The sequence below is a fragment of the Colius striatus genome, chromosome 18 (genome assembly GCF_028858725.1).
Source record: "Colius striatus isolate bColStr4 chromosome 18, bColStr4.1.hap1, whole genome shotgun sequence".
Lineage (NCBI taxonomy): Eukaryota > Metazoa > Chordata > Aves > Coliiformes > Coliidae > Colius > Colius striatus.
In genome coordinates, this window is record NC_084776.1 from 1,738,663 (window position 1) to 1,749,681 (window position 11,019).

Here is an 11,019-nt window from a genome sequence, read left to right on the forward strand (position 1 = left end):
GAAAATGGGTTGAGGATGGATTATGACAGGCCCTTCTGAAATATGAGTTAGGAGAAAGTCTAAACAGCGAGTTGTCATTCTCTGAACTGCTGGGAGTTGAAGTGTGCTGGAGGTTTAACTTCAGGGAGCATGGAATGTCTCTGGGTTATTTTTTTCAGTTTCCAAAATGAATAGAGAAGGGAGAAGCTGAGTAGGGTGAGATGGGGAATTTGCATGGTGCTAGTCTATCTTCCAGCCTCCTTCTCTCCTGTGTGGTCATCGATAACCATGTATGATCTACCCCAGTGAGCTTTTGTCCTGCTTGCAGAGTCATTTCCCAGGCAAGAACACTTGTGGGAAGAAAAGCAATGATCTCACCAGCAGAGAGCTGCTGAAATAGGAAGAGATGGGGAAGGGATCTGTGACCTCTTCTGCTGTCAAGGAATTCAAAGTGCATGCTGGTGAACTGCAGGCATTTGCAGGACACTCCCCCAGCCACCTCCTGCCCTGCAGCAGTGGTCTGGTGAAAGGGGATCTGTAGGAGCAGGTATGGGCAGCAACACCTGGCTTTGCTCTGTGGCTCTGCTACTGGCTTGCCTACAGTGGTTGTCCCTGGAGAGGTGTGACCCGAGTCCCCAACGTGGCCTTGTCCAGCTCCATTGCTGCTCTGTGCCTCTTCTCCAGCTGTCAGCAATGCCTAAGGGTCTGGGCTGCACCTGGACCCTGTGCCTTGCTGGCCTGGCTTTGCAGGAGGCTCTTGTCAACCAAACCATCCCAAGCTGCAGGGAGGTGCTGGCAGCTGCTCCCCATCGGGCAGGAGCGTGTTAAAACTCCTGCCCCTTCCAGAAGGTTGCAATCAGGGGCTTGGCTGGGCTGGTTATGGGTCATGGGCTAGGTCAGCCCTGGCTACTGGCTCTGCCTGCTTTGCTGAGGCAGAGTCTGGGGGCAGGCAAAGCAAACAGGCTGTGGAGCTCCAGCCAGGAGTGCTGTGTGACCTCCCTGGCCCCGAGCATCCGCTGCAGTGGGGGTTTCCCGTGGGCATCTTGGGCTCTGCCTGTGTGTGGTGAGCAGAGCACAAAGCCCCTGGAGATGGGTGAACAAAGCAGTGCCACCTGCAAAGTAAGTCCATCCCTTTTTTGTTGTTCTGATGTTCTGTGGCTGAAGCTGTCTCCCCTCTGCTGCTCTGGCACCAGCTCCACCATCAGAGCAGTCACCAGCCAACCAGCATTAGGTTGGTCAGTGTCCCCTTGGATGATTTGTCATCGTTTCAGGGTGTGTGGGAGCAGGAGAAGGATGCAGGGAGGGACACATGGGTGTTTGTACCACCCTCAGCTCCTTCACTGCAGGTTTTTCCCCTCTATTCCTCTTCAGGGGGAGGTTACACAGGCACACAAAGCCCTGTGGGACTGCTAATGAGCACCAGATCCTTTAATGACCCACTCATGTACAGGATGGCCCTCAGCTGCATTTTTTAGGCTGAAATAACTAGTTCAGTGAGCAGTGCAGCTCTGCAAGGCTGGCCAGCTGGAGATGTGGGGTGTTGGCATCCTCCAGGGATGTGGTCAGGAACCAGCCCTGTCCTCCTCTCTCTGACTCATGCCTGCTAAATGCTGCTGCTTCAGGCTCTGCTTTGAGGGAGGGTGAATTCCCAAGTGTGAAACCCAAGAGTGGAGCTCAGAGGTTAACAGTTAAACCCAGAGCACCTCAGTCATGTCCTGAATACCTCCTCCTGAAACCACAGCTGCTGTGAGTCAACCTGCTGCAGTGGGATCCTGAGTCAGGGCAATGCCTGTGGTCTGAAGGGTGGAAAGCTCTGGGATGCTCAGGTAGAGTGAGGTCCTGTCTCTTGTGTGTTGGGAAGCTTGCTGTGGTGCATGTGTATGATGCTTGCAACCCTGCCCTTCACTGGGCAGGAACCAGTGGGAGGGAGGGCAAGGAATGGCAGAAATAAGAACCAGAAATGGTTGGAAGCAGATGCTGTCCTTCCTCACAACCCCCATTTCCCACAGGTTTTCTCTGGATTTTCTCTATCAAAAGGTTTCTTGTTACTGTTACAGAAAGTGTTGGCACAGCACCTCAAGGGATGTGAGAAGACACAGAGCCCTTGGTGCCAAAATCCACGTTAGCTGGTGCAGGAGCAGAGGAGCTGGTGTTCAGGGAGCAAAGCACTTGCAGGGTGCTGCTTCAAGGAAGGATTAGACCTGCCTGGTGTGTTAATCCCTGACCTTCCCAGAAGCACCCCAGATTGTTTCAGTACATTTCAATTACCGGACTGTGTGGCCCAGAACTGCTCTGAACTCAGATGCTTCCTCACCTTTTGGTGGCTGGTTATCAGATGGGAAGCCAGGCTGGGAAGCCTCCCTGCCTCTGCTCAGCCCCTACTGCAACACTCTCCCCAGCCTTGCTGTGAGCTCCAGGGCTGGCTGGAGGTATGGCAGCACTCCAGGACAAATTACTGATGCTTCAGGAGTGGCCACAGAGGCAGGATTTTGGGCTGGCTGTGTTCTGTTTGATGGGTCTGGAGGAGCCCCTCTGGCCTCTGCTGCTTTGGTGGCTGTTGGTCTCACAGGGGTGCAGGCTTGAGAGCCCAGGCAGTGTGCTGACAGGAGAGAAGCCTCTTGCCCTGCCCCTGCTGCTGTTTGAGGAGGAGCAGCTGCATTTTGCAACAAGATGTGAACAAGGTACCTGCCAAAACTGTGCTGGGGAGGCAGGAATGATGCAGGTGCTGCTTGATGGGGGCAGAGTGAGGTTGCCTGTGCCTTTGCTTAAAGAGCTAATGGGAGAGCTGGGTGCCATCCTGGGCAGGCAGGGCACAAGGAGTCCCTGCCTGGGGGAAGGCATTGCCCATGCTGGACTCCTTTACTTTGCCACCCACACCTGGGCTGAGCTCATTGCAGGGACTTCAAGGGAGTCAGATAATCATTTTGGTTGGAAAAGACCTTTCAGATCAAGTCCAACCACTCACCTCACACTGTCCCAACCCTGCTCAGCTGCAGGGCAAAGCCTCCTCCAGCCAAAAGCAATCCTGGAGGTGGTGAAAGTTAAAACCCCAGTGGTCACAGGCACCTTGGGTTTGCCTGCAAAGTGCTGGAGAGCAACCCAGCAAGCCAGGCGTGGGGCAGGAGGGACCAGAAGTGGAGTGAACTTCTTGGAGGGTGATAAAATCCTCCTAAACTTTCTCCCTTGGAGCAAATTCCTCCAACCAGAGGCTCTTAAACTCTTTGCATAAGTGGCTGCTGGCCTTGGTGTGCAAATCCCACTGCAGGTGAATGGGACTTTGCCTGTTAAGAAGTGAAATCCCTCCTGCAAATGGGACTTGGGTTTTCCTTAAAGCCTACTTGTGGTTTTACCTTTATTCTCTCTTCATGAGGGATCTTTTGCTCTGCCACAGGGTGAGTGGGGCTGTTCTCAGGGGAGTATGCAGACAGGGATGTTTCCCCCTGGGTCTGCTGAAGGTATTTGGAAAGGTATTTGTAGCATTTCTGGCCCTTGGGAAAATGTGGCTCCTTGTGCAGGCACCCACCAGCTGACATCTGCTGCCCAGGGAACAGGGAAGCTGAGAAAGGGGAAGGTTGTGGGAAGGGGTGGGTTTGGCTGAGCAGGGCTCAGCATCTGAGCCTGCCTTCTCAGCTGAGTTGTCCTGGACCAAGTCACCCATCTTTCCCCCAACCTTACATTGAGTGAAGCCTCCCAAGGGACCACGAGGCCAGAACCACACCCCTGAAGGCATTGAGCAGGAACAAAAGCTTTTGAGCCTTTTTGGCTGCATGTGAGCTGTTAGGGAGAGCAGTGAGGACAGAGCCCATCAGAGACACTGATGGAGCCCTGTCACCCCTTGTGCTTGGTGGGAGGTGACCCTGTGGCTGCCTCAGGAAGGGTTGTGACTGTGTTTTCATGAGCTGTAAGTATTACACAGGAATGTGGAGGCCGTGGTTGGCTGTGGGCAGCTGGAACTCTTTCCTCATGCAGCACTGGGGCTGTGGAGGCAGCCCAGCACCCAGCCATTAATTAAAATCTCAAGCCCGTGCTCAGGCTGCTTTGCCTTGGCTAAAAGCAGTGTGAGAAACTTCCTCCCGGCATTTCTGTGTCGTCCAGGCTGGAGTGTTGTCATCCCAGGCTGCTTTGCATGACAATGCCCGCGGCTCTAATTATGCACAAGGATGCTAATAGGCAGGGAGCAGGCTGGATCTCCATGGGAAAGCTATCTGTTGGTGAGGGGCAGGAGAGGGGGAAGGAAAATGGACCCAAACAAAACAAACCGTGACAGTTTGGGGAGGGAGGAGGAAGAAGGGCGAGGAAGGGGGACGAGAGGCAGCAGAGGGGTTGAGGGAGGCAAGAATGGAGCTGTTAGGGCTCAGTTTGGGCTTTTTTAGACATGGGAGACGTGCCTGTGCTGGGAGCCTCAGTGGCAGCGGGGATAAGGGGGCTGAAATCACTTCTGTGCTGCTGGTATCTGCAGTGCTCTTGTGCAAAATCAGGTCTCTAAGTGTCAAATGAGAGTTGTCCTTGCTGTGCAGCACAGCTGGATCCTAGGTGGGCAAGCAGAGGGGAAAACTGAGGCACGGGAGAGCTCAGATTTGCCTGGATGTCAGGGGTATGCATTGGGAAGGTGTGGAGCATCCAGTCTTGCTTTTCTTGTGTTCCCAGCACACACTTGTCCTCCTCATTTTATTACTCCAGCACAGCTACAAGGAGCAATCGGTGTTTTGCCACTGCAGAAAGCTGAGCTGCATTCAGAGGCTCATCTTGCCAAGGACATTTGGGTTCTTTTCCTGGATGTCCCCTTGGCTTTTCCTTCCTATGTGTGCCAGGAGTGCTTTGCAAAGAGTGGCTGTGGGAGGAAGGCAGCATCCTCTGCTGTGTCCTCAGGAGTCTTCTGGGCATCATGTTCCCTTTTTCTCTCCCACTTTGGGAAGGTTGAGGTGGCTCTGGAATGGGGAATGTTTGACTGGTCATGGGTGGTGCTGTCTGAGCTTGGGTTTCTGGGACTATAAAGGGACAGAGGTGGTAACCATCCATCCAAGGGTGGGGAGCAGGAGCTGGGAACCCCACATGTTACAGCAGGGTCTCTCCCAGGCTCATGCTGGATCTGGAGACTTTCCCCCTGCTTTGATGTGAAAGTATCTCCCCCTGTTTCAGACACACTGGGTTTGTCTTCCCTGTCCTTCAATGCAAAGTGTGATCTCCAAACACTGCTGATGCTGATGCTGCTGTAAGACATTTCAGCAGGGACAGGCTGAAGTGTTGGGGTTGCCCAGGTGATGGGATGGGTTGACATGCATCTGCCCACCCTCACCTAGTTGAGACCAGTAGATCTGTGGGGCTGGGAGTGACTCTGAGCCCTTGAGTCTCCCTCAGGACATCACAGAGATGCTGGGCTGAGAGGAGACACTTGCTTCCTTGAAATCACCCTCCTACCTCAGCACCAGGGTCTAATCCTACCCCCTCCTCAGCTGAGTCCATGCCAGCCCAATGCTAATGAGTTTGATTGCTCCCCCTTGTTTTCCATTGCATCATCGAGGGGAAAGTCTGAGCCTGGTTTGCTCCAAGTCCTTGGGGTCTGGGGGGAGGGAGAGGAGGCTGCAAACACCCCAGCTGGAAAAATCCTCTGTGCCTGAACAACTCTGGGGGTTGGGGGGGAATAGACAGACTGACAGAGCCGATGACAGACCCAGCTCACAAGCACCCTGGCCCCACAGTGAGGAGAGATGCCTTATTGTTTGATCTGGCTGTGAGACAGATTAGCAGCCCCAGGTGGAAAGTCATAATCTGCATTTAAATGGGCCGGTTATAAAAGGTGGGGAGCCCAGGAGCCTGCAGCATTATGCTGTGTCTTTAGGACTCGGTAATCTCTCTTTATTTTCTCCCAAGTCTGACCTGAGGGCACAGTTTCTAATTACCAGGTCACCCTGCTAATATTGTCATTTCCAGCCAGTGGCTGGGAAACCATGGCAACACCACATTTACTTCCAAGTTTCTAGAGGAATGAAATTTGCCTTTTAATCACAGAAAATGACTGGGTGTCCCCCCTCCCCAGCTCACCCCTCACTCACTATTCACCATCAGGGTTTGGTTTATTGAAAGGTTATTTCAGACAGGACCTTTCTGAAACTTCACCTCGTGGCTGCAGCCAAAGGCAAAGGAGCCAGGTCTCGGGCTGGGTGGGTGTAGGCTCCCAAGAGGCTGGTTTGGATGCCAAAGGTTCCCTGTGAATGCACAGGTTGGTCACCAAAGGAACTGCACTTGCTTCATCGTGTGTGTTTGATCTTGAAGTTGTCAGTGAGCTGGTAGAAGAGGGAGAAGATGGTATCAGGCACAACCAAGATGTAACCTGGCATGGCACTTGGCATGTCCACGTGTGTCTGGTTGGCTTGGCTCAGGCAGGGATGGTGGCTCCACCTCAGGGATTTCACCTCTTGGTTTGGACAGCTTGCAAAAAGCCCCCAGAGAGTCAGGAGGCAGCAGGGCTGGTGTGATGGTGTGTCCCAACGCTCTGTGCCACGATGGGATGCCACTGGCATCTTGCTCTATGCATCTCTGCTGGTTTGGAGCTTCAAAACATACATCTTCCTCTCTCTCAGCTGCATTGCAAGTCATCAAAGCTCTGCTGAACCAGGGGCTTGTTCCCACTGAGCAGGTGATAAAGAACTTGACTGGGATGAGTCCAAAGAGCTTCAAAAGTGGGGGAGGCTGGTTTCTAGCTCCCAAGGGCTGGCAGCCCTGTGGGATAAAAATCTGTCTCAATGCTGGGAGAAATTCAGGTCAGGTCTGAAACTCTGTCCCTTGGGCCTTCCTCCTGGCTCTGTGTGATACGTTTGCTGGGTATCCAGAGCAGTTTCTGACTCCCAAGCGAGTCAGGCATGGACTGGAATCACATTGTAAGGTGATTTTCCAGCTGACAGGAGTAGGTTAATTGTAAACTGTCTACTGAAGCTTTAAAACTCCTGTCCAGCCTTATTATTAGCAGCTTAAAATTGATGGAGTGCGACTTTGCTTGGTGATGGTTGGGTTGTGCCCAGACAACGTGTGTCATTAATCCCTGCGTTGGGGGAAGGAAAAATCAAATGTAAAGGTCTTTCTTTTCCTTCCCCTTTCCCTCTGACACATCCCAGGGTGTGCAGGAGAGCTGGGAGGGCTGCTGGGCAGAAACACTGTGCTGTGTGGGAGGGTCACACCTGAGTTGTCACCTGGGGGTTGAATCCTTTCCAGCACTTTGTACTGAAGGGTAACTCCAGGCTGGGGACCAAAACAGTCCCCTGCCACGCTGGGCAATCAGGCTGTGGATCCAGCCTCTGTGGGGAGGAGATCCCCATGGGATTTTAAGGAGGATGGTGAAGGTGATGCTAGATCCAGGGGCTGGAGCTGACCTGGGATGGGGCCAGGTTGCCAGGCACCTCTCAGGATGGCCACACGTTATTCAGCCTGTGGCTTTTCCTCAAGTCAGAGCTGTGACCTCATTAAGAATGTGCTCCTTTCCAGGCTGAAAGGCTGCATCTGTGTGCCTTGGGGAGCCCCTCAGCCCTGGTTCTGCCTCTCCCTGCCAGGCTGAGGGGCTGCAGTTGTGGTTCCAGCGCCCCTGAGCTGCACACACCGAGCTCTCACACTTTCTCCCTGTATAAAATGTTTCAGTTGCTGAAAACCAAGAGCAGCTCCCAGGCAGGTAATGAATTAGAAAGGTGAGTTTGGAAGGGCTGCTTCCTTTCTCATAGTTGCTGTTGTTTCTTATTTCAAATGGGGTTTTATTGAGCCCCTTAGACACACAACTGTGTTTTAAGGAAGAGACTGCTCCCCAGCCCAGCTCTGCACACAACACGTCTCAAGGCTCAAGCCACTGGTCAGTGATGGTCTCAGCCCCTCTGTGCACACATCCAGGAGCATACACACACACACATGCAGAATGAAACTGGGATTTCCCAGGCTGAGCAGCTCAGATCCAGCTTCCCCGTGCATGGGCCCAGCTCCTGTTGACTTCAATAGAGCCCTTGCCTGGTTTATGAGCCTTCAGAGCTGAGCCCTGAGCAGGGGCTGCTTGTATAATGGCTATTGCATGATTAGGATTTGTATTACAATAGTGCTCCAGGACCCTGGCTGTGGCTCAGTGCCCCATTAGAGTAGTCCTTGTGCAAACACCTAGTAAAGAGGTGGGCTCTGACCCAAAGAGCCAACAAGGAGGGTTTTACAGCCCCCCAAGCACCTGGGGATCAGTTACTGATATTACAGTAGCACTTAGGGCATGTCTGTGCCCACCCTGGGGTGGGGGTGAGGTGGCTGTGGCCTGCTCCTGGGATTCTGGGGCCTGCAGAGCTGGTGGGAGATGCTGCTGTTTGAGCTGTGAATGGCCACTGGAGTAGGACCCAGTCCTGCTCTGGAGGGGTTAATTGTGCAGCAGCAGTGGCTTTGCTTTCATTTGGGAGGCAGATTGCTGGGAGGGAGCAGGAGGGGTGCACAGGAGCCTTTTCCTCTCCTCCCTTGCAGGTTCTTAGGGTGGTCCTGGGTGTGATGGGTGCTGTGCAGCCCCTTGCTCTGCCCACATCCAGCTGCCTGCCCCCACACCACCTGCAAACCCAGGGCAGGTGGGTGCAGGAGCAGCCCCTGGGAGGATGAGCAGCCCTTGGGGTGGGTGAGCAGCCTGGCTGGGGGTGGCAGTGGGGGCAGCTGTGGTTCAGGGGGCTGCAGCATCGCGTGGTGCATCCTCAGCACCCGCTTCCCAAGTGGTGAGCTGCCTCCATCCTTCCTGCACTGCTGCCTGCACCCACATCCCCAGCCACCCATCATGTGAGGCAGCCTGAAAGCAGGAGGCTTGTGCTGGAGACGTTGGAGGGTTTATTTTTTCTGTATCCCCTCTGATGCCTTGGACCAGTGTGTGTCATGTGTCTCTCAGCTCTCCTCCCTCTCCCTACCTTTTCTAGATGAGTTTATAGCATTGAAGCCAAGCATCTTAGTCAAATGGTGCTGGTGGCACAGAGACAGGGGGGTTTGTGTTTGTCTCTCCTTCCTCAGACACCTCTCCTGGGGTGGCAGCACTGCCCTGCTCTGGGGGCTGGGGAGTCCAACGTGGTCCAGGCAGGGGAAACCCCAGCTTGCTCTTCTCACTTTGACATACTCCTCTTATTCAACCAGCAGACTCCTGAAAAAGGGAAAGAGAAGCCCTAGCAGGTCCCGTTTGCCTCGCAGCGAGCCTGGCTGTGCTGTGCTGTGTCGCTCTGCCATGTCCCCAGCGCTGCAGCGGTGCAGGAGCTCCCGGCATCCCCACACACAGCTGGCTGTGATCTTGCCTTCTGTCCCTGAGAAAGCCCTGGTTTTCAGACCGTGTCAACACACCAACAGCTGCCTGTGGGAATGCAAATCCAAGCTGGTTTCTGAGCAGATGCTGCTGCAGGCGCCTGCACTCAGAGCTGCGTGTGCTGCAGGGACCCAGAGCCCGGCACAACGGGGCATGGCAGGGACCTGGGCAGGGCAGAGGAAGGCTGTGCCACGGCTCCAGGCTGTGCCACGGGCTTCCCCAGGGCCGCCTTCAACCTTTCTCCTCGCTTTTCTTTTTAAAAATGGATCCTTTAGTTTTATTCTGAACCCATGAAAACCCTTCAAAAACTCGCCCCTGAGCCAAGCTCCAGCGCTGCAAAAGCCAAAGCAGCCAGGAGCAGGGCTTGTCCTGTCTCTCCCCGCGGCTTTCAGCCGGTGCCCCTGGTCCCCGGCCGTGCCCCGCACCCGTCCCGCCCCGCAGCATCGCACCCGCCCCGCAGCATCTGCCCCGCGCCCGCTCCTTATCTGCCGCGCTCAAACCTGCCCTGCAGCATTGTCAGAGTTCCCGTGAATTCCTTTCCCTCCCACCCGGCCTGCTCTGCTTTCTAGCACAGAGTGCCCCGAAGCTTTGCAGCTTTCCCAGCGTTTCTCTCCCTCTCTCGGTGTCTCCCCCATCCCTCCCCATCCCCTGCCCGGAGGTGGGTGGGTGGGGAGCTGGGAGCTGCCCCCAGGGACCTGCGTCCAGCTTTGGCTTTCCCCAGCCAAGGCCAAAAGCGTTAAAGCCCACACCATAAGCAAACACTGCAGAAATTACAGGTCCAGGGTTGGGTCACGAGCTTTGCTCTCTTGGTTTCTGGTGAAGATTTCCCAGGGGTGCTTCCGGCTGGAAGGTGCTGGGGGACAGAGAGAGAGCCCAGAGCTGGGGCTGTGGCAGGGCAGAGATGCTGCTGCAGACCCCGGGAGCAGCTGGGGCTGTGTCAGGGCAGAGATGCTGCTGCAGACCCTGGGAGCAGCTGGGGCTGTGGCAGGGCAGAGATGCTGCTGCAGACCCCGGGAGCAGCTGGGGCTGTGTCAGGGCAGAGATGCTGCTGCAGACCCCGGGAGCAGCTGGGGCTGTGTCAGGGCAGAGATGCTGCTGCAGACCCCGGGAGCAGCTGGGGCTGTGGCAGGGCAGAGATGCTGCTGCAGACCCCGGGAGCAGCTGGGGCTGTGCTGGGGCTCGTTGCAGCTCTGCCTGTGAGGAATGTCCCAGCTCTGCCTCGCTCCCACCCTCCTCTTCTTGCTGTGCCCAGTGTGAACTGGAAGGGATGTGGAAGGTCCCTCCCGGCTCAGACTCCCAGAGAGGCAGGCAAAGGGACAGCCCCATTTTTGGGGCATTTTCCAGCTTGTTGCTGGATAACAGCCCCCCTCCCCTCCCCATGAGCATCAGAAAGGCATTGACTGCTTTATGGACTTGTTTGCCTGCAGGGCTGTGCCTGCAGCGGGCCTGCCAAGCCCTCCCCGGGGCTCCTGGGTGCTTCCACGCCACAACAGCGGGAGCTACGTTTGTTCTGCTTTCCAAAGGAGCAGCAAAGCCAAAAGCTGCAGTGGGCAAAGTCCGAGGAGGGCAGGGGAAGCCCGCCACGCGCTGCGGGACAGCGGCCGCCACCAAAGCGTTCCCACCGGCCTGGGTGGCTGATTGCACAGGTAAATAGTGACACTGACCCTAACTAATGCACAAAGTAAATGAAGCCCTCGCAGTTAATTGGCTTAAGTGTTACTTGTAGTGAGAGCAAATATTTTACAACGGTGTGGAGG